The sequence below is a fragment of the Dromaius novaehollandiae genome, unplaced genomic scaffold (assembly GCF_036370855.1).
Source record: "Dromaius novaehollandiae isolate bDroNov1 unplaced genomic scaffold, bDroNov1.hap1 HAP1_SCAFFOLD_63, whole genome shotgun sequence".
Lineage (NCBI taxonomy): Eukaryota > Metazoa > Chordata > Aves > Casuariiformes > Dromaiidae > Dromaius > Dromaius novaehollandiae.
In genome coordinates, this window is record NW_026991442.1 from 525,374 (window position 1) to 552,054 (window position 26,681).

The window sequence follows — 26,681 nt, forward strand, 5'->3', positions numbered from 1 at the left end:
CCTGTGCAGGCACCCGATAAGTGTTTGCCAAAGACTCAGGAGCGGAAGGGCAAGACGAGTGCCTTGCTGTAATGAGACATTCCATGCTCATTCGCTACCTTTCAAATCTGAAGCAGCATATGGAAAGAGGTAACGAGAGCTCTGCTCGTCTCTTTGGTTGCAGATGTGGCCGCAGGAGATGGCTATGCAGCCTCTCGTCTGGATGGCCAGGCAGAGTCTGTGGGGAGTCGTACAGGTGAGTCGTGACTCTTTGCCTACTCTTTTGGGTTATTTGAAAGAAGCAGCATTTACTTGTGCGGATGTTGTTCATGTGCAATTTAACTTAATACTTTGTTTAGGTCCTCAGCGCAGAAAGTACAAGGCCCAGAGCAGAAAGTCGTCTGAGAAATATTCTAAACTCCTTCAGGACATCTTGAAGGACTTGGAGAGAGCAGCTGGTGGGTAGATTTCACTCTGTGTTAAGGGAGATCATTGTAAACGTGAGGTTTTAGAAACAGCTATGGATAAGCTGTGGCTTACGCAGGAGAAAGGGATGGATCAGAGCCTCGCCGCAGTGACGCACCACGTCACACCTTGCAGGCATTGGCAAGCCGCAGAGCTTGTTGAGGGTCTCTTCTGCAAGCGTGTTCTTCACCGCGTTTGTTAATGTTAAGGTGCTAGAGTGTGGGAAGTGTCCTAAAGCAAGGCGGGAGCGGCTTTCTGAAGATGACCTTTGTCTCTGGTGTGTGGAGATGCTTGCAATTAGTCTCTGGGGAATCCCAGAGGTGAGGCGTGACTCTTGGTTTACTGTGAGAGGCGCCGTGTGCCTAGCCAAAGGTCAGGCAGGCCCCTCGGCCGCTGTGCGAATCTAGACCTACCCAGGGCATGGCAACATCCCTTTCAGTGCACTGGAGTTCCTTTACAAACACGTGTATTGCCCCAGGTATTCTACCCTTTTCTCCTCCGTGTGTAATTACAGATGTCCCTCAAGTCACTGAAGCTTCTGCAGCTTCTCAGGGGCTGGAGCCTCTGCTCGAGCCTCAGGGAGATCTCAGGGGTAAGTAGTCTGTCTTCCTTTCCTTTTGATTCTTCTATTAGTATTTTCTCTTTTTTCCTCTTTTATTGCCCTCCTGGGGAATCCAAGGTGCCCAGCACACATGCCCTCCCTGAAGCCCAGGGGCACAGGTAGGGGCAGCGCTGGTTCAGGCTTTCACTGGCCAGTGGGCTCTTGCCCCTGAGAAGTGTCAGTGAGCTTTCTTGTCCGCCGGTGCCAAGAGACCAGAATCAGCCATAGTAACACCACGGCATGTAAAATTGCCTGGGAGTCCCAAACACGCAGTGAGATTATCAGTCCTGCAGAAGCCAGGGATGTATGGGATTGTCTCCTTTCGTCCAGGCCTTGCTGGTGACAAAGATGCTGAGGCTGCAGCACGTTTGTGAATGCGCCCTGAACACAGTGGCAAGAGCTTGGGGCTCAGTGTACCGTATGTGACTGTTACGCGTACTGTGTGGTGGAGTTGGCATGATGAGCCTTGGTCCTCAGGAGGCCTTTTTCCCCAGCTGAACCGGCTACAGGTTTTTCCTGCCCTCTTTGAAGGAAAGGATTCAATGTCATCTTGCCAATTCTCAAAAAGGCACCAAGTGGCATGAGAATGAGAGGTTCCCATGCAATTGTCTCGTCTCCCCACCCGTACAGCAGGTGTTGCTGCCTGTATTGGTTATCTGGAAGATTTTGTGCGCTTTGATTTTTCTCTACAAAGGACACATTGGGCTAGTGAGCAGGTGCCCACCCCGAAATGCCAGGTTTTGTTTCTGAGCTTTTTACTGAAGCCTTTTGAAAAGGATTGCCTCCTGAAGATACCATGCGGAAGTGATGAGGATCAGTTCCTTCTGATCAAGCTGTCTGGCTTTCTTTCCAAAGAGAATCATCAGGAGAGCCTGGAGAAGGAGACCTTTCCGGCAGGAGGCAGTCACAGCCTGCCAGCCTCTGATGAAGAGAGAGAGGCAACTCAAGCAACAGGCATGCCAGGTACTTGCTGTCCATTGTCATCCGCTGTAGGAAATCAAAAGCCCTGTGTGTCTGCAGGCTCTTCCCTTGGGGCCTGCTACTGCACAGCATGTCAGCGGCCAAATGTTAAAGTCTTAGGGCATTGGAAGTGTTCTAAAGCAAGCCAGGAGCGGCTTTCTGAAGATGTTTTTTGCCTCTGGTGTGTGGAGATGATTGCAATTAGTGTGCCAGACATGTGCATATAAACCTTTGTGGGTCCTATGAGATAGCCTCACTTCCCACACCATGCAGCTCCCTGGGATTTCGGAGCTTTGCCGTTTGGGGAAGGAGGCAGTTTTAACCACATTGAGCGCAAGTTAGGAAACACGACTCTTAATCGACTAGACCTCCTGCCCCACCTGCATCTCAGAACTTGCAGGGAGTCCCCAGAGGCCCTAGGCACAAAAGGAGTACCAAGTGGGATCCCTGCTGTGAAAGGAGGTCCTAAATGATGCCCTGATTCACAGGCCGGGCAGGGGTTTGGAGGGAACCTCATGCCTCCTTCTGCATGCTGTGTGCCTGAGCAGTGCTGAGGCTTTACCTCTCTCTGATTCTTGACAGCGCTTCCAAGTGTGTCACAGCCCGGAGAAGCCCTGCACGACAGGAAATACGCCTTTTTTCCAAAGCACCGAGGTACTGAGCAGTCTTGCAGGGATGCCTAAGTGAGAGAGGAGTCCTGAAGACTGGGAGCATACGAGTGGTGTTTGGAAGACCAGAGGGCGAAGGAAGGGGAGGTGGTGCCTGTGCTGGAGAAAAGGCAAAGGGAGAGAGCCAGGTTCAGGTGTCGTCTTTGCCGCAGGCTGCCGCAGAGGTGCCCACCCTGGCTGCTGGGCTGAGCAGCGCAGCCAGCACCCACCATTTCGGTTGGAGCCGGGACGTGGTGTAGCCCGGAATAGCAGTGTCACTGGCTATGGAAGCAGGAGCCCAAGAGAGCCGGACTCTTTTCCCTTGGGGCAAGTGTGCTGACCTGGGAGGGAAGAGTCAGGGTGGCACTCCCTGGACCCGGGATGGCTTTTGTCCACGTCGCTCAGAGGAGTTACTGGTAAACCAGATGAGCACCCCTGTGTGCTCTCCTTCTGGCCTGATGAGTTTTGTTCAGTGGGCTGACTTGTCTCAAAGTGTCAAGAGGATGCCTCCGTGAAACAGCCCTTTTGAGCCTCAGAAGGGCGAGGGAGCACCAAAGGGATTGTGGGATGTGAAGGATTGCCAGAAAGGGAGAGCAAACCCCTCCAATTGGGAAGCCTGGATTATGGCCATCCCAGAAGGTAAACAAGGCTGAGAGGCTAAAGAGAGACTCCAAAGCGTGCTGATTTGCAATGACCTGGGGACTTTGCTGCTACTGAAACCAAGCAAGTGTTGCCGTCCCCGAGATTTCCCTCCTTCAGAGATGCTAAGAAAGGGAAAAAGAAAATTTCCTGGGAATGTCAAACAGACTGTGAGATTATCAGCAGTGCAGAACACAGTAACATATGGCCTTGTGTAATTTCCTCCAGGTTTGGCTAGTGGGAGAAGTGCAGCTGCCGCAGAGCCAAAAGACATACAAAAGCATTGCACGGTACGCACTGCAACGGTCTTGGGTATCCTCTTGGCTGGAGCAGCGTTGTGTTGCCTAGTTATTTGGCTGATGAGGAGGAGGAAACGGTGAGTTCACTGTTTTTTTTCCCAAAATTCTGTATTAGACAGCTGCTATTAGTAAGGAAGAGTTTACAGATGTAGTCTTCTGGAGGGCAAAGTTAGCTGCTGACAGTACTCTGTTGAGATTTCTGGTGTAAGAATTTCTATTTGAGCCCTTAGTTCATAGCAATGAGTATTCTTTTCTGAAAGCCATTCTTACTGTTGCCAGTATTACCTAATACTGACACTGTTGCTAAAAGAGAAGACCCAGCCATAGACGAAGGCAAAGCCAAGTCAGGAAGAGAAACAAAGAAGGGTGAGATTGCCATAGCAAGTAAGAACTGCAGTAGCTACAGTCCACTCTGAGGGAATTTGGGAAGAGAAATCACCTTGTTATCTAATGCCATTAATTCCAAATGTGCTCCTCAGCCTAGCTGTCGGAGCAACTCAGGTGATGGTGATGACTTCTTCCCAGCTCTAGGCATGGCTCTGGGAAAGGACGCTGTAACATCTGAACCTGGACACTCCCAACGAGTGTGTTTTCAGGGCAGGCAGTGATTTTGTACTTTGGATACATATTGCGAAGAGCGTGTTAAGGGCATTCATGGCAGAAGAAGTTGTGATCTTGTTTCCTCGAGGATCCCCTGAGTAGTCGCTGTCAGTCAAATACTATAAGTTGAGTGTTGGTCTTTGTCAGGCACACTGCGAAGTGAGACTCTGCAGCTCTCCTAGATTCTGGCAGACTGTGCACGTACTTCAGTGTCTGCTGTTTCTCAAACGTAGATCCCCTTCCCAGCATGTGCAGAGAAGGCAGGTCAATGTGGTATGGGCCAAGAAGGACTTGAGAGGCCCCTGGGCTTGGGTGGCTGGTGCAGAGAAGCAAAACCAAAGCTGTGCGGGTGCAAGTGTGCCCTGTTTGCTACTTGTAGCTTTCAGTACCACGCTGCTGCTACTCAGAGGCAGGGTGCCAGGCCCCACGGGGGCTGCACGCCGCTCCCCCGGCACCCCCGCGTCAGCTGCGGCCCGGCCCAGCCAGGCGGCCGACGGGGCCCAGAGCTGCGGCCCTCGGAGCCCGTCCACGCCGCGGGGCTGCTGCAGCCCTGGCAGGTCCAGGCTCTCCTCTGCCCTGGGACCCACAGCCCGCCTGTCCTGAACAGCCACCTCTCCCCGCAGGAACCTCCGCGCAGCCCAGAGATCCAGACCAGATGCCGGCGGCCGCCTCTCGCGCCAGGACAACCGGCCCACCCGCCCCGGTGCTCCGGAGAGCCGGACGCAACACCAGCGGCCGCCACGCGCACCTGGAAGACCGGCCCGCCCACCCTGGCGCCCCAGAGACCCGGAGCCCTCACGCGCGGGCAGCCGCCCGCCCCGCCCGCCCCCCCCACGGCCCTCGCGGCCCCCCAGCGCTGCCCCAGCACCTGGGCACCAGCAGACCGTGGCTGCAGCCCAGATGCAGCCGCTGCCACCCGCTGTGCCTGGTGCTGCCCGGCGCCCTCCCAAACTGCCTCCCCGGCCCCCCAGCCCCCTGCCTGCATTTCCCTCCTGCCCCCCTGGAAGCAGCTGGCTCTGGTCAAGACCCCGGTAGGGACTTTGGTCCAGTTGCTGAGGCAGCCAAGGATTATATAACAATAAATATTTAGAAACTACCCTGCTGCAGCAGAAGGGACACCAGTTTTCTTTTCTTCTTTTGGCAAAGTTAAATTCAAACCCAAATACTGCTACCTGTGTTACTTTTGTTTGCTTTGAGCCTCTGTTTCCTCCATCCCCAAGCTGTAAGGAGTAGAGCTGTGCACTGCTGGGGTTTAAAGAATGATGAGACTGCCCAAGCTTCTGAAGAAGCAGGGAGGTTTCCAGAGGCAGGGCTTTCCCTCCCCCAAGGGCTAAGGGGAGCTGGCAGGGATTTGAGAACCAGCAAGGCAGGGAATGAGTACAGAAAAGCTGGGGGGAGAAAACGCAGCATGAGAGAAGTGACTGCAGGAGGAGAGGAAGTACTAAATCATTGTTTTCACCCCCTTGCCAAAGAGCTCCACAGCAGAGAAGGCAGCTGCAGAAACCAGTCGCTCACACACTGCAGCGTCTCCAGCACACCCAGCTCAGCCTTTTAAGCAGAGCGGTGCCCTTGCCCTGCTGGGACTCCCCAGCCTGTCCTAGGGCTCCCAGGATGGGACTGCAGGGGAACTGCCCCTGCGCCACTGCCCCAAACCTGCCGGGCCACCCCGTAAGACTTTGGAGACCGCTCAGGACCCAAGCCACGCAAGCAGGACACCTCAACATGGTCCCAGGCTGCAGGAACAAGGCCGGCCAAACCAGCCTGAAACCACTGCTTGCTTCCAAAGGACCTGTTTGCGCTGGGCCGCTCCTACAGCAGCAACTAGCACCGCAGAACAGCAGAGGGGGGCAGTGGGTGCTGCAAACCCGGTGACATTTCTAAGGGGCAGCTGGCACAAGTGAGCAAGTTTTGGCAGCTCTGTGCACATGCAGAGGATGGGTTCTTGACATGCTTTCCTCCTCCTGCTCGCCTCTTCCTCTTGGGATGCACTTACACCCCTTGGCCCTACACAGAGACCAAAGGAGGAAGAGCAGCAGCGTCACATGATGCAAGAGACTCGCTGGGCCCAGGGAGGCCCCTGCCTAAACCACCGTGTTCACACAAGCCAAGCATCGCCAGAGCAAGCCCGACACAAAGCCTCTGCTATTGCAGCTCTCAGTCCGCTCGGCACCTGTGCAGCACGTGAGACCAGCCAAGGTGCATTAATGACCTTTACAAAGCCTTTCAAAGCCAAGTTGCAGGAGTTGTTCTCACATTCTTCCTAGGAAGACAGCAATGTGAGGCTAACGCAGCAGGTGAGCCTCCCTCCAGCACCATACTTCCCACGGACAAGCAGTAGGGATACATAACACAGGACTGTTGAACTGAAATGGTTTTAGGCAGAGTTTGGGAGGCTGTCCTGAGAAAGCCCAGAGGCCAAGTTGGAGGGCAAGTGTGACGGGACTGGGGCATTCGTGACTCCGTCCCTTCTGCTCACCTACAGAAGGGGATGTCTTTGTTGCAGAAGGGTAGTGTCAAGATAACCATCAACGGCCTAATTCTCTGGTATGCAGATAGTCAACGTTCTGGAAGTAGGCAGATGTCTGGGGAGAGGAAGTCCTCTCTCTGGACAGCTGCCAAGGTGACTGTGCCACTCTAGGCGAGCACTGAGACTGCTACTGAAGCAATTCCGCACTTTCCTGCAAGGCAGCACATGTCTTTGCCCACACACTCCCCTTTCTTGGGGGCACACACCCAGAGAAGCCCACGCTGGCCTCCTTCGGCCAGCAAGAGCTACAGAGGCCTGGCCAGCATCCTAACCCCCCGTGCTGTTGAACGTGCAGCCAAAACAGAAGGCGGTGAGCAACGCAGCTGTTATCTGCAAACAACTGCTCCGCGGCAAAGCAGAAGAAATGCCTCCCGGCAAGGGGGAAATAGGAACACAGACCAAACTGCCTTCTGAGGAAAAACAAGTCCCTAACAATGGGAGATGGTTCCAGCTTGAAAACTCTGGGGCGAGGAAAATTAAACCGGTCGCCTGCCCCCTCGTCTCAAAGGAGTCCGCAAGGGAGAACACCCAAGAACACTGGCTTGGAGTCAGAGGAGCGCTCACTGGGGACAGGGAAATGACAGGAAAGGAAATGGCATTTCCCAGGAAGAGGAAGGAAACGGAGTCATGCCACGAAGTCCCACAGACCAGCCCACTGCACAGGAGCCTCTTTCCCAGCCACCTCCAGAGGCAGAGGCGTTCTTTGCCTCCTCAAGTCTAACAAAGCCCACAGCAAAGTATCTCAGAGCTGAAGAGCAGCCTTGGCCTCTGCAAAGAAGGAGGCAACAAGCTCCGAGAAGAGCTTGCACCATTTGCATAAAGCTGCCTCCCTGCCTGTGCACGTTCTTCTGGGCCACCGACTCTTTCCTCGCAGACCTTTCCTGCCTCCCCTGCACCCAAGCTTTTGCCACTCGGGAATCACTCAACATCACCTTGACAGGGTCAGTGCTTCTGCTAGAAAACCCGGAGGGGCAGCTGGGCAGACTCAGCTCTGCTGCTCCACCACAGCCCACAAATCCCAAACCTACCAGAGGACAGGAAAAATGGAGGAAGCTCCCTGCCCTTCCTTTCTCCTTCCTGCCCTTCCCAATGGTGATGTTGCCCTCATCACCAGGGCCACCAACACTCACCCCTCTCTCAGACAGACATCTACAGGCCAATACCTTCTTGCCAGGACTACAAGCCATCACTTGACTAAACCACAAGTGTCCCAGTTCTTCAAAGGACACAGTGCTATGGAAAATTATGCTCGCCAGCCACCATAACAGGGTCCGACCCTAGGTTCCCACTGAGAAGTTCAGAGCCAAATCAAAGCATACTTAATACAATTTAATGATGCATGTGCAGCAATTACAGCTCGAGCTGGCTGCCTCCCAAGAGGCACCCCAAACAAAGAAATCCCTGGGCAATTATACCCTCACAAGCTAAGCTCCCCACACCCCATGCAAAGCTTCAGACCAATCACCATATCTGGCTCTGGGGGCTTCGTGTTCTTCGGTGGCTCCCACTGCTGTCTCTAGGCAGCCTGGTTTGCCTTATCTTTACTGTGGTGGCTTCTGCTGATGGACTTAGCTTCCTCGTAAGCTTCCTTATCTTTCCACCTTGAACCAGCCCTAGGGCCCTTACTTACTGGACTAGCTGACAGTTCCTCACGTTATCTGAGTGCAGCCTAAGGCTTCAGCAAATTTAGCTACTCATGCTAAGCAAGGTTTATATAAGTTGTGCTAAGCTGTTACCTCTAGACAGTTCCAGCTCAATATTCTTTAACAGTCCTCCCTTTGTTTCTGGTAAGCATCCCTGCTAATACCTTAAAAAAGAGTTCTCAAAGGCTGTCAAGGCATGCTATCACTTTCCATAATCTAATGTACAATAGGATCGTAAGTAATAGGCATAACATGGTTAAACTTAACACAACTACTCCTGGGTACAACACGTGAGTATGAATCCCTGTTGCAGTTGGTGATCATCCCAGAGGAGTTTCCCAACCATGATGTGCTCCGTCCTGCTTCACCCTTTCCAAGACATCCTGTATCTCCTCTGTATCATGATGAGTGGTGATTAGAGCTTTTTGTCCATTGTTTTGGATGTGCTCTAGCAGCTGACGCAGCTCATCACGTTGCGGTAGTTTCTCCACCAATGTAAGATCCATTCCGATGGGGGGTAAGCAGTCACGCTTGACTCAGTGTGTAATTAGATTGTAACAATGGATAAGACGTACCAGGAGCTGAAGAACTAAGTTACCAACACAACTATTTGAGTGATTACTTGTCTTTACAGCAATGTCCACTATGAATATAAGACTACAAAGGGTTCTCATACATATGCAGCCTTTCCCAATATATACAAGTACAGTCTAACTTTAACAGCAAACTTGGAACATAGTATGACAGTATATGGCCTGTCCCATTTGGGTTTTAACTTGGATTTTCATAAAAATACTTTTACTAAAACTTTATCCCCAGGCTGTGTAACAGGCACTTGTATTTCAGGTGGTGGGGACTGATACCACTGAGCATATTTTTTAAGATTTTCAAACCTTTTTTGCATACTTAGATCACACTGGCTTAGTCGTTCATTTCCGTCTAACAGGCTGCTCTTAGCTGGAATAGAAGTCCCTCGTATAGCTAAAGGTCTCCCACAGAGAATTTCAGCTGGTGGTAGTCCTGCGGGTTGTTCGGGAGCATTTCGTACGTCCCACAGAGCAAAGTTTAGGGCTTCTGGCCATGTTAGGCCACTGTGTGTGCATGCCTTTGTGATTCTTTCGTCTAATGTCCTGTTCGTTTTGCAGCCACGTATATTCCTGCACTGGCCCAGACTTTCTGTACTTGCCTAGCTACCGCCTCTGCTCCCCCATGAGCTTTCTCGTGAAACCACCTAGCTGTAGGAACTGCATTTTGGGGAGAGGCAGAATTGGTTTTCCCCCTAATTGTCCATATTTGTTAAAGAATAGCGAACTGAAACTGTCTAGAGGTAGCCGCTTAGCACAACTTATATAAAACTTGCTTAGCATGAGTAGCTAAATTTGCTGAAGCCTTAGGCCGCACTCAGATAAAATAATGAACTTTTACTTAGTCCAGTAAGAAAAGGGCCTCAGAGCTGGTTCAAGCTAGGAAGATAAGGAAGTTACAAGCAGTCTGCATTCCTGCATCTCACACTCCGAAAGGGAGGGCGTCAAGGCTTTGAAGTAAGACCAGTGCAGGGCATTAGGACCTTGAGGGACAAAGCCTTAGCTCCCTGCTGGGGCAGTGTTAATTGTTATGATTTAGAATCACCTCCTCCTCAGGACCTTGAGACACAACAGTAAGACCCCACAAAAACAGACGTACAACCGTCATCAGAGACTGCAAAAAACAAAAATAAGGAGAAAAACAGCTTGCCTCAGAATGACGATGAGACCCAATGAGGAGCAGGAGACCCCAGACCAAAAAATTACTATTGGTCTAACTACCATGTGAGGGGTGGGAAATGTAAGTTGAAAAAACTATAATTGGCCAGGATTTGTTTATGTTAGGGTCCCTCTTCAGAGGCACCCAGCTCGAGCTGTAATTACTGCACGCGCATCATTAATATTTAATTATTTAATTTGTTTTGATTTGGCTCTGAAATTTTTCTGCGGGAACCTAGGGTCGAGCCCTGTTATGGTGGCCGACAAGCCTAATTTCCATAACAATATTCCATCATCATCTTGTTCTACTTCCCTTTGTTCCCATTGTTTCTTCTCTTCCACGGAGCAGGCCTTCTCATACATGGTTCTGGGGTCCATGACATTTGGCCATTCACTTTGGTTCATCATTGGAAGTGCCACCACACGGCCTCTCAGAGGTTCATGGGCTGCAGCCTTTGCAGCGGCGTCAGCTAAAGCATTTCCTTTACTGATTTCTGTAGTGTCTTTAGGATGGGCTGGGCAGTGTATTACAGCAATTTCTTTGGGCCTTTGGACTGCTTCCAGCCAATTACGTATTTTTTCTGCACTAGCTGTTTTCTTTCCTGATCATGTAAAAAAAAAAAAAAAAAATCCTCGTTTTTTCCATAACATCCCAGTTGCCTCACATATCCCAAAGGCATATCGAGAGGCACTGTAGATGTCAACTTGCTTCCTTTTCCTAGGTGCCCTGCACGTGTCAAGGCTGCTAGTTCTGCGCCTTGCACACACATTCATGTGGGAAGCAGTTCGGCCTCCATTACTCGTTTTTGGCTGACTACAGCACACCCAGTTTGACGTTGTCCATGTGGGTAGCAGGATGAGCTGTTTACAAATAGAACCAGATCTGGTTTTTGCAAAGAAACATCAGTTAAATGGGTTCTCAGCTTACTGGAAGTGTGCATTACCTGCTCACATTGGTGATGTTTTTCTCCATCATCAGGCAGAGGTATTAGAGTTGCTGGATTCAGGGTATTGCATCTTTTTAGGACTACATTATCTGCCATGAGGAGGATCAGTTCGTATCTGTGTGCCCGTTGTGGCCATAATGCCTGGGTCGCATATCGTTTAATAGTATCTCCACTTTGTGCGGCACATGAACTGTGACAGGGTGCCCCAGAATGAGAGGGCGGCTTCTCTCTCCCTATTGCCGCTGTTGCTGCCACCGATTTGGTGCAGGATGGCGCCCCTGCTGCAACCAAATCTAGCTGAGCAGAATATGCTACCGGTCTCTGGTGGGGTCCTACTTTTTGCCTCATTACTCTGCTGGCAATCCCCTTACGTTCATGTACCTATAAATTGAAGGGCTTTGTATATTCTGGGAGCCCGAGAGCAGGCGCGGATGCCAAAGCTCCTTTCATAGTTCTAAAAGCTTGCTCTCTTTCGAGGCCCCACGCAATGGGTTCTGCTGCTTCATTTCTAGTGGCCTCTGTCAGGGGTTTTGCTAATTCTCCCAACCCAGGAACCCATGGTCTGCAACATCCCACAGCTCCAAGGAATCCTCCTAACTGTTTCTGTGTTACTGCACGGGGGAGTTTTATGATAGCATTTACTCTCTCTGGGTGTCTTCTCTTAGAATGAACCCCAAGTACTCTACCTCTTTTTGACACAGCTGGAGTTTAGACGGAGATGCCCAGTGACCCTTTTTCTGTTAAAGTAGGACACAGATATGCAGAGTCCATTATACAGGTATCCTCATCCTTACTCGCTATCAGTAAACCATCTACATATTGCCTGAGAGTTGACCCACCCGGTAATTCTACATCTTTTAAATCATTCCTTAACACTTGTGAGGAAAGGGTGGGAGAGCCAGTGAACCCTTGTGGGGGGTGGGAGGTGTGTCCACGTCCGCTGTTGCCCTTTCCATGTAAAGGCGAACAAGGGTTGACTACTTTCCTCAAGCGGGATCCTAAAGAAAGCAGCAGTTAGGTCAATTACAGGGAAACATTTTGCCCAACGTGGCATTTGTAAAAGCACTGTGGAAGGATCAGGCACTACTGGGGGAGGGGTCACCACACGTTGATCGATTGCTCGCAAATCTTGGACAAACTGGTATTCTGGATCGCCATCAGAATCCCGCCTGTGCTTTTTAACTGGCACAATCGGAGTGTTGTATGGGGATTCACAGACTCTAAGGAGACCCAGTTTTACATCGTGATCCGTTTGCTTTCAGATACTCTTCTTGGCTTCTTTTGGGGTAGGGTATTGTTTAACCGTGGCAGGCAATCCCCCCTTTGCTTTTATCGAGACTCAGCTAGCTGATTTCAACAGTCCACCATCCATTCCTCAAGAGCTCCATAACTTCCCAGGAACTGATTCTAAACCTATGGGAATTTGCAGATTAGTTGACTCTGGCTCTGGTGTCTCAGCCACAACACATGAGCCCATTAGTACTAATTTTATCCCTCCCGGCTGTAAGCAGATCTGCGTATCCAAGGCTTGCGGGAGATCTCTCCCTAAAAGGCAAGAGGGTGAATCTGTGGAAATCATGAAATGTCCCCACACTCCTTTACCTCCAACAGTGAGCAATAAGGGCTTAGTTAACACTCATTTGCTTTTTCCCATCTCTCCTTGTACTATTATTTCATCTGACGATTTGCATCCTTTAGGCTCAAAACTCAAAAGGGAAAGAGTAGCTCCGGTATCCACTAGATAGGGCACTTCTAGACCTTCTAGACTTGCCACTATCTGCCCCCTGACATCCAAATCTATATCCCAGGAATTTACCCCAATTTCCACAGGATTCACTGTTCACACCTGATGATCAAAGGCTCCCTGCGGCAGCCATCCTTCCGCCGGGTTACCCTCCTTAGTCACCAACGGCCAATCCTCCTGACATACTTGGATCAACCCTTTTTTCCTTTGATTCTTACTACCATCAGTCTTACTCCAGTTTTGCAAAATTTCAGCCAAGGGCCACCCCTTCTCTAGGCCAGAATTATTTCCCACATTGAGTTCCTGAAAAGTGCATCCTATGGTGATCAGATATGCCTTTTTTTTCTTTTTCTTTCCTCTCCCCCCCACAATACCTGCCTGCAGCTGCTGTGATCACACACTCTCTCTCTCTCTCTCTCTCTGGGAACCGCACTCACACCACCCGAGGCTTTGACTGCTAGGACTGCAGTCCCGTCGCAGTGGGCAGCTTTAGCAGCCGACGGGTGCTCCCTTCGCTTCCCAGGTTATACGCACTCACACACTCACAGGACTGTTCACACTCACACCAGTCACAGCGACTCCAGATTTCTGTCTCTAGAGTCTGGCGGTGCGCCTTACGCTGACCCGGCTGCGCACTCCCCGTTCCGGCCGGATCGAGACGGGACTCGAATCCACTCAAGGAAGCGGCAGTTAGGTCAATTACAGGGAAACATTTGGCCAATGTGGTTCATCACGTTATCTGCGTTATCGGCCTAAGACTTCAGCAAATTCAGCTACTCATGCTAAGCAAGGTTTATGTAAGTTGTGTTAAGTGGTTTACTCTAGACACCTTCGGTTCAATATTCTTTAACTACAGCACAAAGAGGAGTGTTTCGCCTGCACCAGCGTTTGCCAAAGAGCAGAAATTCCTTAACATTGGTGACCAGGAAGCGTTTGCATTCCTTCTTCAGGTTACTGATAGGAAAAGAGCAAGCTTGACTTTACTGCCTGCCATTACTGCTTTAAAGCATTACAATCCCGGGTGTTCATATGGTTTGGGAATGGGCATCAACATAAAGAGGGGAGGCTGGCAAGACACACAAGCCATGCTCACAAAGTCCAGCCTCCGGGGCCAGGATACATGTGAGGGCGTCAGCACCTCCTCCTTGCTGAGAGAGAGAGCACCCAAAGCCACCAGGAGTGTTGTCCAAAACGCGGATTCGTTGCCCGGTGTGCAATAAGCCAATAATTACACACTCAGCAGAGACATTGGCTTATTTAGCTCAGAGCTGCGCAAGCCTGGGTGCTCGGTGGTTTCCCACAAATCAAGCACCCGCCTCCAGCTTTTCAAGTAGCATCAAGACAAACACATTGCCAGGTTTGCAACTTTCCCTTTTGCACTGGTTGGTCAGGGATTTCTTCATTGCCCGGGTCCCGCCCCTGTCTCTCAAGGTCCTGAGGAGGAGATGGTCATTCCAGCAATTGACACTGCCCCAGCAGGGACAGCAGGTGTTATCTCCCAAGGTCCTGACGAGGAGGAGATAGTCCAGACCTCCTAATGAACACTGCTCCCGCAGTGAGAGGAGGCTTTGTCTCCCAGGCTCCTGGCGCCCAAGCAGGCCTTATTTCAAAGCCTTGACATCCTCCCTTTCGGAGTGTGAAGCGCAGGAATGCAACCTGCTTGTAACTCCCTCATTTTTCCAGCCTCCACCAGCTCCGGGGCCCTTTCTCACTGGACTAGGAGTGCGGCCTAAGGCTCCAGCAAATTCAGCTAGTCATGCTAAGCAAGTTTTATACAAGTTGTGCGAAGCGGCTACCTCTAGACAGCTTCAGTTCAATAACTGACAGTCCAGGTCCCAAGGTCTTCAGTTAGGGATACGTGGACCGCCAGTTCTTTTGCCAAATTGGCAATACGTACCTAGAAATAAAACATTTTGATTTAATGTTTCTTTTAGGGCTTTAGCAGTTCTAGGATGCCCGTGATTAAAGAATGCTTCTTTTCAGAAAATAAGAAGTTATCCTAAGCTACCTAGTTTGAACATTCTTTCTGAGCTTCCCAGGGTTGTCTTGTAACAGTTTCCCACAAATCAAGCACACCCCCCGCCTTTTCAAGTAGCATTTTTACAAACACATTGCAAGGTTTGCAACTTTCCCTTTTACACTGATTGGAGAGTAATGTACAGACAATTATACTACTGCTTACACACCAATTTACTACTACACATGCTCGGGGAGGGGTCTTCACCCGGGCGTGGGGCTTTTTGGCCTGTGGGAGTGATTTTTTGTGTTTTATGGAGGACAGTTCAGTTAGGGATAGATGCACCTCCAATTCTTTTGCCAAACTGGCAACACGTACGGAGAAATACAGCATTTTGATGTAGTGTTTCTTTAGGGCTTTAGCAGGCAGAGTCCCAGCGGGGCGGGGGAGGAGAGCTGGGGCACAGGCTTGGCCCTGGAGCCCCCCCGCCTGTCAGCAGCTGCCCCCGGGCCAGCTCCAGAAGCGCAGAGCTGGCGCCGGCGCTGGGGCAGAGCGGCGGCAGCGGGGCGCGAAGGAGAGCAGCGAGCGAGGCCGGAGCAGGCGCTGGCGCGGAGCTGCCGAGCAGCGAGGCGAGCGCAGGGGCGCGAGCGTGTGGGCAGAGAGCCGGGCTGCCCCCGAGGGGCTCCTCGAGGGCGGCAGCAGCACCCCCGGCCGCCAGCATGCCCGGGCTGCCCGCACAGGGCGGCGCCGGCGCCGGCGCGCGGAGGGAGCGCGGGCCGCGGCGGGGGTGCGCGGCCCCCTGCGCCTCCCGCGCGGAGGGCGCCCCTGAGCTCACAGAGGGGCCCCGCGCTGCGCCGCGCCGCGCCCTGAGCTCACAGAGGGGCCCCGCGCTGCGCTGCGCTGCGTCGTGCTGCGCGGTGTTGCGCTGCGCTGCGCTGCGCTGCGCTGCGGTGCAGTGCGGGGCTCTGCGCTGCGTCGTGCTGCGGGGCGGTGCAGGGCGGGGTGCTGCAGGGCGGGGTTTTGCGCGGGGCTGTGCCGCGCCGCGCCCCGCAGACGCCGCTCCGCGCGCGCGTTGCTCGAGGGCGCCGGCGGGGGGCGGCTGCTGGCGCCGGGCAGCATGGTGCGAGCGCGGGGGGCGTCCGGCGCCGGGCGGCGCCTGCTGCTGCTGCTCGGGCTCCTGGCGGCGCTGCGTGCCCGGGACAGCCGGGCTGCTCCGCGGGCAGCGCCGGGCCCAGGTAGGGCGGGCGGGCGGGCGGCGCCGGAGGCGGAGGCGGAGGCGGAGGCGGCGCGGCAGGCTGGGGGCGGCGGGGCCGGCTGGCGAGCGGCCGGGGCGGCGGGAGGCGGCGTCGGGGGCCGGGAGCGGCTGGGCGAGGCTCGTGGGGCCGCGGGGAGGGGGGTGCGCTGGGGGGCGGCGGGGGCCGGGGGCGAGAGCTGTGCCTGGAGCGGCGCCTGGCGCTGGCTGACGGGAGCTGTTGTCCCCGCGGGCGGTTGCAGCGGTGCCCGGCGGCGATGGCGATCCAGCTGCGTGGCCGGACGCCGGCGCCGAGCCTCGCGGACAGGCTGGAGGTGAGTCCTCGGGGGACCTGAGCTTCCCTGGCAAGAGCAGAAGCGTGCCTTTCCTGGCGCCGCTTTGGCCTGGCGCTGGCCGGGGAGCTCTCGTGCCCCCGCAGCGCGAATGCTGCTTCGTGTCCTCCGGTGCTGAGGGTTGCCCCTTTGCAGAGCGCTGGCTTCCTTGGTGGAGGTTAGAGAGCTCCGCGGAAGAAGGGGCCGAGGGGCCGCGTGTTTGTTTGTCTTGGGGGTGCTTGGGGGCTGTCTGTGGCAATACATGATGAGAACTGCTCCCATCGGTGGTTGCTTACAGATGTGGCTGAAGCTGAGGATTATCCAGCTTCTCAGCTGCATCCCGTTGCCGAGCCTCCAGGTCTTCCCAGGGGTACGTAGTCAGTTTTTACTTCCCTGAAAGAACAAGAACTTTCCTTGTGCTATTTTGCTCCCATGAAATTGTGCTTCATACTTCCTCTGGGGTCCAAGGGCCTTACAGCCGCAGGGGAGTCCCGGGGGTAAGTTGTGAGCATTTCTTTCCTTTGAGAGCTGCCAGGCAAAAGGTCCTCTCTGCCCCTCCACAGCTTTGGGACTATTGACCTACATATATGTCCCATGTGATGACGTGACCCCCCCTTCCATTCATTACAACTGCTTTGTGAAGAAGTTGGTAGCAGCTTCTAAGGAAAACTTGCCACCTCTGTGTTGGGTTTCTGCTCTGCCTGTAGGCTTTGGTGATCCAGCATTTTGGCTGTTTCCTCTTCCTGACCCTCAGGACGATCCCCAGGGTAAGTACTGAATATGTATTTGCTTCGTAGAAGAAGCTTTTATGTTTCCAGCTTTTCCTGGTGGTGAGTGTAACTGAATAAGTCGTTGGCTGATGCTCAGAGGCACAGAAGAGCAGAGTGGGACTCGGGAGGCCTTGAGAGATGTGCCCCGGGGTGCTTTGCCTTGCAAAGTCTTTGTGCTGCTTCCAAAGCCTGCTGCAAAGCCAGCGGGCTTGCTGGGGTTGAGTTTACAGCTTGTGTGAACTCCGGGGTGTGCTTTCCCGCAGCAGCTCTGTGCCTGCTTAGATTTATGGCCGTACGGTGCCACTGCAGACACCCGCTAAGCGTTTGCAAGGTGCACATGAGCAGAAGTATGGTGTAATTGTATGTTCCCTGTCATTCACCACCCTTCAAATCCGAAGTTGTCTATGGAAATACATGATGAGAACTGCTCCCATCTGTGTTTGGTTACAGATGTGGCTGTAGTTGAGGTTTCTCCAGTTTCTCAGCTGCATCCCGTTCTTGAGCCTGCCGGTCTTCCCAGGGGTATGTAATCAGTTTTTATGTCCCTGGAAGAATAAGAACTTCCTATGTACTATTTTGTTCCTGTGAACTTGTACTTCCTACTTCCTCTGCAGGTGGTTCAAGCGCTTCTGTGGAAGTATGTTGCAGCACGTAATGAAAACTTGTCTTGTCTGTGTTTGCTTACAGGCCTTCCTGCAGGCAGGGGCCTTCCAGCTTCTCAGCTGAATCCTGTTTCTCAGCCTCAGGAGCATGCCAGGAGTAAGTGGTGGAGATGTATTCCCTTCCTGGGAGGAGCCTGTGGTTTCAGAGTTGTGTTCGTGGGCCGTGTAGCTTCAGTCCTTGGCCGAGGCTCATGCCTGCAAAAGAGCAGAGCGGGCTTTGGGAGGGCTTCAGAGATCTGCGGTGGGTGCTTTGCCTGGCTGCTCCAGCCTTGTGCTTTTCCAGTGCCTGCAGCAAAGCCAGCAGGCTTGTTGGGGTTGAGCTTAGAGCTCAGGTGAACTCCAGGGCATCCTTTCCCAGCATGCTTGGATTTGTAGCCACGTGGTGCCTGTGCAGGCACCCGATAAGTGTTTGCCAAAGACTCAGGAGCGGAAGGGCAAGACGAGTGCCTTGCTGTAATGAGACATTCCATGCTCATTCGCTACCTTTCAAATCTGAAGCAGCATATGGAAAGAGGTAACGAGAGCTCTGCTCGTCTCTTTGGTTGCAGATGTGGCCGCAGGAGATGGCTATGCAGCCTCTCGTCTGGATGGCCAGGCAGAGTCTGTGGGGAATCGTACAGGTGAGTCGTGACTCTTTGCCTACTCTTTTGGGTTATTTGAAAGAAGCAGCATTTACTTGTGCGGATGTTGTTCATGTGCAATTTAACTTAATACTTTGTTTAGGTCCTCAGCGCAGAAAGTACAAGGCCCAGAGCAGAAAGTCGTCTGAGAAATATTCTAAACTCCTTCAGGACATCTTGAAGGACTTGGAGAGAGCAGCTGGTGGGTAGATTTCACTCTGTGTTAAGGGAGATCATTGTAAACGTGAGGTTTTAGAAACAGCTATGGATAAGCTGTGGCTTACGCAGGAGAAAGGGATGGATCAGAGCCTCGCCGCAGTGACGCACCACGTCACACCTTGCAGGCATTGGCAAGCCGCAGAGCTTGTTGAGGGTCTCTTCTGCAAGCGTGTTCTTCACCGCGTTTGTTAATGTTAAGGTGCTAGAGTGTGGGAAGTGTCCTAAAGCAAGGCGGGAGCGGCTTTCTGAAGGTGACCTTTGTCTCTGGTGTGTGGAGATGCTTGCAATTAGTCTCTGGGGAATCCCAGAGGTGAGGCGTGACTCTTGGTTTACTGTGAGAGGCGCCGTGTGCCTAGCCAAAGGTCAGGCAGGCCCCTCGGCCGCTGTGCGAATCTAGACCTACCCAGGGCATGGCAACATCCCTTTCAGTGCACTGGAGTTCCTTTACAAACACGTGTATTGCCCCAGGTATTCTACCCTTTTCTCCTCCGTGTGTAATTACAGATGTCCCTCAAGTCACTGAAGCTTCTGCAGCTTCTCAGGGGCTGGAGCCTCTGCTCGAGCCTCAGGGAGATCTCAGGGGTAAGTAGTCTGTCTTCCTTTCCTTTTGATTCTTCTATTAGTATTTTCTCTTTTTTCCTCTTTTATAGCCCTCCTGGGGAATCCAAGGTGCCCAGCACACATGCCCTCCCTGAAGCCCAGGGGCACAGGTAGGGGCAGCGCTGGTTCAGGCTTTCACTGGCCGGTGGGCTCTTGCCCCTGAGAAGTGTCAGTGAGCTTTCTTGTCTGCCGGTGCCAAGAGACCAGAATCAGCCATAGTAACACCACGGCATGTAGAATTGCCTGGGAATCCCAAACACGCAGTGAGATTATCAGTCCTGCAGAAGCCAGGGATGTATGGGATTGTCTCCTTTCCTCCAGGCCTTGCTGGTGACAAAGATGCTGAGGCTGCAGCATGTTTGTGAATGCGCCCTGAATACAGTGGCAAGAGCTTGGGGCTCAGTGTACCGTATGTGACTGTTACGCGTACTGTGTGGTGGAGTTGGCATGATGAGCCTTGGTCCTCAGGAGGCCTTTTTCCCCAGCTGAACCGGCTACAGGTTTTTCCTGCCCTCTTTGAAGGAAAGGATTCAATGTCATCTTGCCAATTCTCAAAAAGGCACCAAGTGGCATGAGAATGAGAGGATCCCATGCAATTGTCTCGTCTCCCCACCCGTACAGCAGGTGTTGCTGCCTGTATTGGTTATCTGGAAGATTTTGTGCGCTTTGATTTTTCTCTACAAAGGACACATTGGGCTAGTGAGCAGGTGCCCACCCCGAAATGCCAGGTTTTGTTTCTGAGCTTTTTACTGAAGCCTTTTGAAAAGGATTGCCTCCTGAAGATACCATGCGGAAGTGATGAGGATCAGTTCCTTCTGATCAAGCTGTCTGGCTTTCTTTCCAAAGAGAATCATCAGGAGAGCCTGGAGAAGGAGACCTTTCCGGCAGGAGGCAGTCACAGCCTGCCAGCCTCTGATGAAGAGAGAGAGGCAACTCAAGCAACAGGCATGCCAGGTACTTGCTGTCCATTGTCATCCGCTGTAGGAAATCAAAAGCCCTGTGTGTCTGCAGGCTCTTCCCTTGGGGCCTGCTACTGCACAGCATGTCAGCGGCCAAATGTTAAAGTCTTAGGGCATTGGAAGTGTTCTAAAGCAAGCCAGGAGCGGCTTTCTGAAGATGTTTTTTGCCTCTGGTGTGTGGAGATGATTGCAATTAGTGTGCCAGACATGTGCATATAAACCTTTGTGGGTCCTATGAGATAGCCTCACTTCCCACACCATGCAGCTCTCCGGGACTTCGGAGCTTTGCCGTTTGGGGAAGGAGGCAGTTTTAACCACATTGAGCGCAAGTTAGGAAACACGACTCTTAATCGACTAGACCTCCTGCCCCACCTGCATCTCAGAACTTGCAGGGAGTCCCCAGAGGCCCTAGGCACAAAAGGAGTACCAAGTGGGATCCCTGCTGTGAAAGGAGGTCCTAAATGATGCCCTGATTCACAGGCCGGGCAGGGGTTTGGAGGGAACCTCATGCCTCCTTCTGCATGCTGTGTGCCTGAGCAGTGCTGAGGCTTTACCTCTCTCTGATTCTTGACAGCGCTTCCAAGTGTGTCACAGCCCGGAGAAGCCCTGCACGACAGGAAATACGCCTTTTTTCCAAAGCACCGAGGTACTGAGCAGTCTTGCAGGGATGCCTAAGTGAGAGAGGAGTCCTGAAGACTGGGAGCATACGAGTGGTGTTTGGAAGACCAGAGGGCGAAGGAAGGGGAGGTGGTGCCTGTGCTGGAGAAAAGGCAAAGGGAGAGAGCCAGGTTCAGGTGTCGTCTTTGCCGCAGGCTGCCGCAGAGGTGCCCACCCTGGCTGCTGGGCTGAGCGGCGCAGCCAGCACCCACCATTTCGGTTGGAGCCGGGACGTGGTGTAGCCCGGAATAGCAGTGTCACTGGCTATGGAAGCAGGAGCCCAAGAGAGCCGGACTCTTTTCCCTTGGGGCAAGTGTGCTGACCTGGGAGGGAAGAGTCAGGGTGGCACTCCCTGGACCCGGGATGGCTTTTGTCCGCGTCGCTCAGAGGAGTTACTGGTAAACCAGATGAGCACCCCTGTGTGCTCTCCTTCTGGCCTGATGAGTTTTGTTCAGTGGGCTGACTTGTCTCAAAGTGTCAAGAGGATGCCTCCGTGAAACAGCCCTTTTGAGCCTCAGAAGGGCGAGGGAGCACCAAAGGGATTGTGGGATGTGAAGGATTGCCAGAAAGGGAGAGCAAACCCCTCCAATTGGGAAGCCTGGATTATGGCCATCCCAGAAGGTAAACAAGGCTGAGAGGCTAAAGAGAGACTCCAAAGCGTGCTGATTTGCAATGACCTGGGGACTTTGCTGCTACTGAAACCAAGCAAGTGTTGCCGTCCCCGAGATTTCCCTCCTTCAGAGATGCTAAGAAAGGGAAAAAGAAAATTTCCTGGGAATGTCAAACAGACTGTGAGATTATCAGCAGTGCAGAACACAGTAACATATGGCCTTGTGTAATTTCCTCCAGGTTTGGCTAGTGGGAGAAGTGCAGCTGCCGCAGAGCCAAAAGACATACAAAAGCATTGCACGGTACGCACTGCAACGGTCTTGGGTATCCTCTTGGCTGGAGCAGCGTTGTGTTGCCTAGTTACTTGGCTGATGAGGAGGAGGAAACGGTGAGTTCACTGTTTTTTTTCCCAAAATTCTGTATTAGACAGCTGCTATTAGTAAGGAAGAGTTTACAGATGTAGTCTTCTGGAGGGCAAAGTTAGCTGCTGACAGTACTCTGCTGAGATTTCTGGTGTAAGAATTTCTATTTGAGCCCTTAGTTCATAGCAATGAGTATTCTTTTCTGAAAGCCATTCTTACTGTTGCCAGTATTACCTAATACTGACACTGTTGCTAAAAGAGAAGACCCAGCCATAGACGAAGGCAAAGCCAAGTCAGGAAGAGAAACAAAGAAGGGCGAGATTGCCATAGCAAGTAAGAACTGCAGTAGCTACAGTCCACTCTGAGGGAATTTGGGAAGAGAAATCACCTTGTTATCTAATGCCATTAATTCCAAATGTGCTCCTCAGCCTAGCTGTCGGAGCAACTCAGGTGATGGTGATGACTCCTTCCCAGCTCTAGGCATGGCTCTGGGAAAGGACGCTGTAACATCTGAACCTGGACACTCCCAACGAGTGTGTTTCCAGTGCGGGCAGTGATTTTGTACTTTGGATACATATTGCGAAGAGCGTGTTAAGGGCATTCATGGCAGAAGAAGTTGTGATCTTGTTTCCTCGAGGATCCCCTGAGTAGTCGCTGTCAGTCAAATACTATAAGTTGAGTGTTGGTCTTTGTCAGGCACACTGCGAAGTGAGACTCTGCAGCTCTCCTAGATTCTGGCAGACTGTGCACGTACTTCAGTGTCTGCTGTTTCTCAAACGTAGATCCCCTTCCCAGCATGTGCAGAGAAGGCAGGTCAATGTGGTATGGGCCAAGAAGGACTTGAGAGGCCCCTGGGCTTGGGTGGCTGGTGCAGAGAAGCAAAACCAAAGCTGTGCGGGTGCAAGTGTGCCCTGTTTGCTACTTGTAGCTTTCAGTACCACGCTGCTGCTACTCAGAGGCAGGGTGCCAGGCCCCACGGGGGCTGCACGCCGCTCCCCCGGCACCCCCGCGTCAGCTGCGGCCCGGCCCAGCCAGGCGGCCGACGGGGCCCAGAGCTGCGGCCCTCGGAGCCCGTCCACGCCGCGGGGCTGCTGCAGCCCTGGCAGGTCCAGGCTCTCCTCTGCCCTGGGACCCACAGCCCGCCTGTCCTGAACAGCCACCTCTCCCCGCAGGAACCTCCGCGCAGCCCAAAGATCCAGACCAGATGCCGGCGGCCGCCTCTCGCGCCAGGACAACCGGCCCACCCGCCCCGGTGCTCCGGAGAGCCGGACGCAACACCAGCGGCCGCCACGCGCACCTGGAAGACCGGCCCGCCCACCCTGGCGCCCCAGAGAACCGGAGCCCTCACGCGCGGGCAGCCGCCCGCCCCGCCCGCCCCCCCCACGGCCCTCGCGGCCCCCCAGCACTGCCCCAGCACCTGGGCACCAGCAGACCGTGGCTGCAGCCCAGATGCAGCCGCTGCCACCCGCTGTGCCTGGTGCTGCCCGGCACCCTCCCAAACCGCCTCCCCGGCCCCCCAGCCCCCTGCCTGCATTTCCCTCCTGCCCCCCTGGAAGCAGCTGGCTCTGGTCAAGACCCCGGTAGGGACTTTGGTCCAGTTGCTGAGGCAGCCAAGGATTATATAACAATAAATATTTAGAAACTACCCTGCTGCAGCAGAAGGGACACCAGTTTTCTTTTCTTCTTTTGGCAAAGTTAAATTCAAACCCAAATACTGCTACCTGTGTTACTTTTGTTTGCTTTGAGCCTCTGTTTCCTCCATCCCCAAGCTGTAAGGAGTAGAGCTGTGCACTGCTGGGGTTTAAAGAATGATGAGACTGCCCAAGCTTCTGAAGAAGCAGGGAGGTTTCCAGAGGCAGGGCTTTCCCTCCCCCAAGGGCTAAGGGGAGCTGGCAGGGATTTGAGAACCAGCAAGGCAGGGAATGAGTACAGAAAAGCTGGGGGGAGAAAACGCAGCATGAGAGAAGTGACTGCAGGAGGAGAGGAAGTACTAAATCGTTGTTTTCACCCCCTTGCCAAAGAGCTCCACAGCAGAGAAGGCAGCTGCAGAAACCAGTCGCTCACACACTGCAGCGTCTCCAGCACACCCAGCTCAGCCTTTTAAGCAGAGCGGTGCCCTTGCCCTGCTGGGACTCCCCAGCCTGTCCTAGGGCTCCCAGGATGGGACTGCAGGGGAACTGCCCCTGCGCCACTGCCCCAAACCTGCCGGGCCACCCCGTAAGACTTTGGAGACCGCTCAGGACCCAAGCCACGCAAGCAGGACACCTCAACATGGTCCCAGGCTGCAGGAACAAGGCCGGCCAAACCAGCCTGAAACCACTGCTTGCTTCCAAAGGACCTGTTTGCGCTGGGCCGCTCCTACAGCAGCAACTAGCACCGCAGAACAGCAGAGGGGGGCGGTGGGTGCTGAGAACCCAGTGATAATTTCTAAGGGGCAGCTGGCACAAGTGAGCAAGTTTTGGCAGCTCTGTGCACATGCAGAGGATGGGTTCTTGACATGCTTTCCTCCTCCTGCTCGCCTCTTCCTCTTGGGATGCACTTACACCCCTTGGCCCTACACAGAGACCAAAGGAGGAAGAGCAGCAGCGTCACATGATGCAAGAGACTCGCTGGGCCCAGGGAGGCCCCTGCCTAAACCACCATGTTCACACAAGCCAAGCATCGCCAGAGCAAGCCCAACACAAAGCTTCTGCTATTGCAGCTCTCAGTCCGCTCGGCGCCTGTGCAGCACATGAGACCAGCCAAGGTGCGTTAATGACCTTTACAAAGCCTTTCAAAGGCCAAGTTGCAGGAGTTGTTCTCACATTCTTCCTAGGAAGACAGCAATGTGAGGCTAACGCAGCAGGTGAGCCTCCCTCCAGCACCATACTTCCCACGGACAAGCAGTAGGGATACATAACACAGGACTGTTGAACTGAAATGGTTTTAGGCGGAGTTTGGGAGGCTGTCCTGAGAAAGCCCAGAGGCCAAGTTGGAGGGCAAGTGTGACGGGACTGGGGCATTCGTGACTCTTCTGCTCACCTACAGAAGGGGATGTCTTTGTTGCAGAAGGGTAGTGTCAAGATAACCATCAACGGCCTAATTCTCTGGTATGCAGATAGTCAACGTTCTGGAAGTAGGCAGATGTCTGGGGAGAGGAAGTCCTCTCTCTGGACAGCTGCCAAGGTGACTGTGCCACTCTAGGCGAGCACTGAGACTGCTACTGAAGCAATTCCGCACTTTCCTGCAAGGCAGCACATGTCTTTGCCCACACACTCCCCTTTCTCGGGGGCACACACCCAGAGAAGCCCACGCTGGCCTCCTTTGGTCAGCAAGAGCTACAGGGGCCTGGCCAGCATCCTAACCCCCCGTGCTGTTGAACGTGCAGCCAAAACAGAAGGCGGTGAGCAACGCAGCTGTTATCTGCAAACAACTGCTCCGTGGCAAAGCAGAAGAAATGCCTCCCGGCAAGGGGGAAATAGGAACACAGACCAAACTGCCTTCTGAGGAAAAACAAGTCCCTAACAATGGGAGATGGTTCCAGCTTGAAAACTCTGGGGCGAGGAAAATTAAACCGGTCGCCTGCCCCCTCGTCTCAAAGGAGTCCGCAAGGGAGAACACCCAAGAACACTGGCTTGGAGTCAGAGGAGCGCTCACTGGGGACAGGGAAATGACAGGAAAGGAAATGGCATTTCCCAGGAAGAGGAAGGAAACGGAGTCATGCCACGAAGTCCCACAGACCAGCCCACTGCACAGGAGCCTCTTTCCCAGCCACCTCCAGAGGCAGAGGCGTTCTTTGCCTCCTCAAGTCTAACAGAGCCCACAGCAAAGTATCTCAGAGCTGAAGAGCAGCCTTGGCCTCTGCAAAGAAGGAGGCAACAAGCTCCGAGAAGAAACAAACACTGTGCCAGCGCCTGCACATCCACGCTTTCTTCCAAAGCCACCTCCCTGCCATTGGAAGCTTCAGTCCTGCAGGAAGAGAAGTATTTGCACCTCGGGCATATTAAACTCATCTCCAGGAGGACAATTCACGTCAGAGCCTGGGAACCGACAGAATCCCCCTGCGTGCTAGTTATGGCCAGGCTTGCACAACTGAGCCCTTCACGCTCCCGTGACGTCATTGTAGAAGTCGGGGGACGCACAAGCCAAAACATGAGGAAAGACAGAAATACCATTTGCATAAAGCTGCCTCCCTGCCTGTGCACGTTCTTCTGGGCCACCGACTCTTTCCTCGCAGACCTTTCCTGCCTCCCCTGCACCCAAGCTTTTGCGACTCGGGAATCACTCAACATCACCTTGACAGGGTCAGTGCTTCTGCTAGAAAACCCGGAGGGGCAGCTGGGCAGACTCAGCTCTGCTACTCCACCACAGCCCACAAATCCCAAACCTACCAGAGGACAGGAAAAATGGAGGAAGCTCCCTGCCCTTCCTTTCTCTTTCCTGCCCTTCCCAAAGGTGATGTTGCCCTCATCACCAGGGCCACCAACACTCACCCCTCTCTCAGACAGACATCTACAGGCCAATACCTTCTTGGCAAGACTACAAGCCATCACTTGACTAAACCACAAGTGTCCCAGCTCTTCAAAGCACACAGTGCTATGGAAAATTACGCTTGCCAGCCACCATAACAGGGTCCGACCCTAGGTTCCCGCTGAGAAGTTCGGAGCCAAATCAAAGCATACTTAATACAATTTAATGATGCACCTGCAGGAATTACAGCTCGAGCTGGCTGCCTCCCAAGAGGCACCCCAAACAAAGAAATCCCTGGGCAATTATACCCCTACAAACTAATCTCCCCACACCCCATGCAAAGCTTCAGACCAATCACCATATCTGGCTCTGGGGGCTTCGTGTTCTTCGGTGGCTCCCACTGCTGTCTCTAGGCAGCCTGGTTTGCCTTATCTTTACTGTGGTGGCTTCTGCTGATGGAC

At 53.3% G+C, this 26,681-nt stretch overlaps 2 long non-coding RNA genes across 2 annotated transcripts; both read left to right on the forward strand.

Moving 5' to 3' along the window:
- The first annotated feature begins 963 nt into the window (after positions 1 to 963).
- On the forward strand, positions 964 to 3,575 carry LOC135326547 (uncharacterized). The gene is made up of 4 exons (XR_010386899.1): positions 964 to 1,036; positions 1,901 to 2,008; positions 2,588 to 2,659; positions 3,520 to 3,575. It is a non-coding gene; the product is annotated as an uncharacterized LOC135326547 (long non-coding RNA).
- A 15,518-nt stretch (positions 3,576 to 19,093) lies between these two features.
- Positions 19,094 to 21,705, forward strand: LOC135326545 (uncharacterized). Its single transcript, XR_010386897.1, has 4 exons — positions 19,094 to 19,166; positions 20,031 to 20,138; positions 20,718 to 20,789; positions 21,650 to 21,705. It is a non-coding gene; the product is annotated as an uncharacterized LOC135326545 (long non-coding RNA).
- Positions 21,706 to 26,681: the final 4,976 nt, after the last annotated feature.